The sequence below is a fragment of the Dama dama genome, unplaced genomic scaffold (assembly GCF_033118175.1).
Source record: "Dama dama isolate Ldn47 unplaced genomic scaffold, ASM3311817v1 ptg000020l, whole genome shotgun sequence".
Lineage (NCBI taxonomy): Eukaryota > Metazoa > Chordata > Mammalia > Artiodactyla > Cervidae > Dama > Dama dama.
The window spans coordinates 5583552-5589259 of record NW_026870875.1 but is presented as its reverse complement, the minus strand read 5'-3'; positions in this window follow the sequence as shown (position 1 = coordinate 5589259).

The window sequence follows — 5708 nt, the reverse complement described above, 5'->3', positions numbered from 1 at the left end:
GTTTCATGCTTCTCATATTTTTGACACCTTTTGCAGCTCTTCATATTTTTCACACCTTTTCAGGTTCTTCATGTTTTTCAACATCGTTTCATGCTCCTCCTATTTTTCAGATCTTTTCATGCTCCTCATATTTTTGACACCTTTGAAGCTCTTCATGATTTTCCAACCTTTTCAGGTTCTTCATGTTTTTCAACACCGTCTCATGCTCCTCCTATTTTTCAGACCGTTTCATGCTCCTCATAATTTTCACACCTTTTGAAGCTCTTCATATTTTTCACACATTTTCAGGCTCTTCATGTTTTTCAACACCGCTTCATTCTCCTCCTATTTTTCAGACTGTTTCATGCTCCTCATATTTTTGACACCTTTTGAACTCTTCATATTTTTCACACGTTTTCAGGCTCTTCATGTTTTTCAACACCGCTTCTTGCTCCTCCTATTTTTCAGACAGTTTCATGCTCTTCATATTTTTCAGACTTTCTGAAGCTCTTCAGATTTTTCACACCTTTTCAGGCTCTTCATGTTTTTGAACACCGTTTGATACTCCTCATAATTTTCAGGCCGTTTCATGCTCCTCATATTTTTGACAACTTTTGAAGCTCTTCACGTTTTTCAACACCGTTTCATGCTCCTCTTAATTTTCAGACCATTTGATCCTCCTCTTATTTTTCAGACCGTTTCATGCTCCTCATATTTTTGACACCTTTTGAAGCTCTTCATATTTTTCACACCTTTTCAGGCTCTTCATGTTTTTCAACACCATTTCATGCTCCTCATATTTTTGATAGCTTTTTAAGCTCTTCATATTTTTCACACCTTCTCAGGCTTTTCATGTTTTTGAACATCACTCCTTGCTCCTTAATTTTTGGAGATCGTTTCATGCTTCTCATATTTTTGACACCTTTTGAATCTCTTCATATTTTTCACACCTTTTCATGCTCTTCATGTTTTCATACAACGTTTCATGCTCCTCCCATTTTTCAGACCATTTCGTGCTCCTCATATTTTTCAGACCGTCTCATGCTCCTCTTATTTATGACAGCTTTTGAAGCTCTTCATGTTTTTCAACACCGTTTCATCCTCCTCCAATGTTTATGACCCTTTCATGCTCCTCATATTTTTAACATCTTTTGAAGCTCTTCATATTTTTCATACCTTTTCAAGCAACTCATGTGTTCAACACCATTTTATGCTCCTCCTATTTTTCAGACCCTTTCATGCTCCTCATATTATTGCCAACTTCTGAAGCTCTTCTTATTGTTCACAGCTTTTCAGGCTCTTCATGATTTTCAACACCGTTTCATGCTCCTCCTATTTTTCAGATGGTTTCAGGCTCCTCATATTTTTGACACCTTTTGAAGCTCTTCATGTTTTTCAACACCGTTTCATGCTCGTCCTATTTTTTAGACCGTTTCATGGTCCTCATATTTTTCTGACAGTTTCATGTTCCTCATTTTTTTGACACCTTTGAAGCTCTTCATATTTTTCCAACGTTTTCAGGCTCTTCATGTTTTTCAACACCATTTTATGCTCCTCCTATTTTTCAGACCCTTTCATGCTCCTCATATTATTGACACCTTTTAAAGCTCTTCATATTTTTCACACCTTTTCAGGCTCTTAATGTTTTTCAACACCGCTCCATGCTCCTCTTAATTTTCAGACTGTTTCATGCTCCTCATATTTTTGACACCTTTTGAAAGTCTTCATATTTTTCACACGTTTTCAGGCTCTTCCGTTTTCAAAACCGCTTCATAGTCCTCCTATTTTTCAGACAGTTTCATGCTCCTCTCATTTTTGACACTTTTTGAAGCTCTTCATGTTTTTCTCATCTTTTGAAGCTCTTCATATTTTTCAACCTATTGAAGCTCTTCATATTTTACACACGTTTTGAAGCTCTTCATATTTTTCACCCGTTTTCAGGCTCTTGATGTTTTTTAACACCGTTTCATGCTCCATTTATTTTTTAGACCGTTTCATGCTCCTCATATTTTTGACACCTTTTCAAGCTCTTCATATTTTTTACACATTTTCAGGCACTTCATGATTTTCAACACCACTTCATGCTCCTCCTTTTTTTCAGACCGTTTCATTCTCCTCATATATTTGACACCTTTTGAAACTCTTCATATATTTCACACCTTTTCAGGCTATTAATGTTTTTCAACACTAGTTCATGCTCCTCATTTATTTCAATGGTTTCATGCTCCTCGCATTTTTGACACCTTTTGAACCTCTTCATATATTTCACACCTTTTCAGGCTCTTCATGTTTTTCAACACCGCTTCATGCTCCTCCTATTTTTCAGACCTTTTCATGCTCATCTTATTTTTGTCACATTTGGAAGCTCTTCATATTTTTCACACCTATCAGGCTCTTCATATTTTTCAACACCGTTTGATGCTCCTCCTATTTTTCAGACCGTTTCATGCCCCTCATAATTTTGACACCTTTTGAAAGTCTTCATATTTTTCACATCATTTCAAGCCCTTCATGTTTTGGAACAACATTTCATGCTCCTCCTATTTTTCAGACCGTTTCATGCTCCTCATATTTTTGACACCCTTTGAAGCTCTTCATATATTTCACACCTTTTCAGGCTCTTCATGATTTTCAAAACCGCTTCATGCTCCTCCTAATTTTCAGATCGTTTCATGATCTTCATATTTTTCACACCTTTTGAAAGTCTTCATATTTTTCACACATTTTCAGGCTCTTCATGTTTTTGAATTACGTTTCATGCTCCTCCTATTTTTCAGACCTTTTCATGCCCCTCATATTTTTTACACTTATTCAAGCTCCTCATATTTTTCACACCTTTTCAGGGCCTTCATGTTTTTCAACACCGTTTCATGTTCCTCATCTTTTTGAAACCTTTTGAAGCTCTTCATATTTTTCACCTATTTTCAGGCTCTTCATGTTTTTCAACACCGCTTCATGCTCCTCGTATTTTTCAGACCGTTTAATGCTCCTCATATTTTTCACACCTTTTGAAGCTCTATATATTTTTCACACCTTTTCAGGCTCTTCATGTTTTTGAACACCGCTTCATGCTCCTCCTATTTTTCAGACCGTTTCATGCTCCACATATTTTTGGCACCTTTTGAAGCTCTTCATATTTTTCACACCTTTTCAGGCTCTTCATGATTTTGAACACTGTTTCATGTTCCTCCTATATTTGACACCGTTTTAAGCTCTTCATATTTTTCACACCTTTTCAGGCTCTTCATGTTTTTCAGCACCGCTTCATGCTCCTCCTATTTTTGAGACCGTTTCATGCTCCTCATATTTTGCACACCTTTTGCAGCTCTTCATATTTTACAGAACTTTTCAGGCTCTTAATGTTTTTGAACACCGCTTTATGCTCCTCCTTTTTTTCAAACTGTTTCATGCTCCTCATATTTTTGACACGTTTTGAAGCTGTTCATATTTTTCACACCTTTTCAGCCTCTTCATGTTTTTGAACACCGTTTCATGCTCCTCCTATATTTCAGACCGTTTCATGCTCCTCATATTTTACACACCTTTTGAAGCTCTTCATATGTTTCACACCTTTTCAGGCTCTTTAGGTTTTCTAACACCGCTTCATGCTCCTCCTATTTTTCAAACGGTTTCATGCTGCTCATATTTTTGACACCTTTTGAAGGTCTTCATATATTTTACACCTTTTCAGGCTCTTCATGTTTTTGAACACCGCTTCATGCTCCTCCTATTTTTCACACCTTTTGAAGGTCTTCATATTTTTCACACCTTTTCAGGCTCTTCATGTTTTTGAACACCGCTTCATGTTCCTCCTATTTTTCAGACCGTTTCATGCTCATCTAATTTTTGACACTTTTTGAAGTTCTTCATATTTTTCACACCTTTTGAAGCTTTTCATATTTTTCACATCTTTTGAGGCTCTTCATGTTTTTCAACACTGCTTCATTCTCCTCCTATTTTTCAGACCGATTAATCCTCCTCATGTATTTCACACTTTTTGAAGCTCTTCATATTTTTCACACCTTTTGAAGCTCTTCATATTTTTCACACCTATTCAGGCCCTTCATGTTTTGTAACACCGTTTCATAATCCTCCTATTGTTCAGACAGTTTCAATATCCTCATATTTTTGACACCTTTTCAGCCTCTTCATGTTTTTGAACACCGTTTCATGCTCCTCCTATATTTCAGACCGTTTCATGCTCCTCATATTTTACACACCTTTTGAAGCTCTTCATATGTTTCACACCTTTTCAGGCTCTTTAGGTTTTCTAACACCGCTTCATGCTCCTCCTATTTTTCAAACGGTTTCATGCTGCTCATATTTTTGACACCTTTTGAAGGTCTTCATATATTTTACACCTTTTCAGGCTCTTCATGTTTTTGAACACCGCTTCATGCTCCTCCTATTTTTCACACCTTTTGAAGGTCTTCATATTTTTCACACCTTTTCAGGCTCTTCATGTTTTTGAACACCGCTTCATGTTCCTCCTATTTTTCAGACCGTTTCATGCTCATCTAATTTTTGACACTTTTTGAAGTTCTTCATATTTTTCACACCTTTTGAAGCTTTTCATATTTTTCACATCCTTTGAGGCTCTTCATGTTTTTCAACACTGCTTCATTCTCCTCCTATTTTTCAGACCGATTAATCCTCCTCATGTATTTCACACTTTTTGAAGCTCTTCATATTTTTCACACCTTTTGAAGCTCTTCATATTTTTCACACCTATTCAGGCCCTTCATGTTTTGTAACACCGTTTCATAATCCTCCTATTGTTCAGACAGTTTCAATATCCTCATATTTTTGACACCTTTTCAGCCTCTTCATGTTTTTGAACACCGTTTCATGCTCCTCCTATATTTCAGACCGTTTCATGCTCCTCATATTTTACACACCTTTTGAAGCTCTTCATATGTTTCACACCTTTTCAGGCTCTTTAGGTTTTCTAACACCGCTTCATGCTCCTCCTATTTTTCAAACGGTTTCATGCTGCTCATATTTTTGACACCTTTTGAAGGTCTTCATATATTTTACACCTTTTCAGGCTCTTCATGTTTTTGAACACCGCTTCATGCTCCTCCTATTTTTCACACCTTTTGAAGGTCTTCATATTTTTCACACCTTTTCAGGCTCTTCATGTTTTTGAACACCGCTTCATGTTCCTCCTATTTTTCAGACCGTTTCATGCTCATCTAATTTTTGACACTTTTTGAAGTTCTTCATATTTTTCACACCTTTTGAAGCTTTTCATATTTTTCACATCTTTTGAGGCTCTTCATGTTTTTCAACACTGCTTCATTCTCCTCCTATTTTTCAGACCGATTAATCCTCCTCATGTATTTCACACTTTTTGAAGCTCTTCATATTTTTCACACCTTTTGAAGCTCTTCATATTTTTCACACCTATTCAGGCCCTTCATGTTTTGTAACACCGTTTCATAATCCTCCTATTGTTCAGACAGTTTCAATATCCTCATATTTTTGACACCTTTTCAGCCTCTTCATGTTTTTGAACACCGTTTCATGCTCCTCCTATATTTCAGACCGTTTCATGCTCCTCATATTTTACACACCTTTTGAAGCTCTTCATATGTTTCACACCTTTTCAGGCTCTTTAGGTTTTCTAACACCGCTTCATGCTCCTCCTATTTTTCAAAAGGTTTCATGCTGCTCATATTTTTGACACCTTTTGAAGGTCTTCATATATTTTACACCTTTTCAGGCTC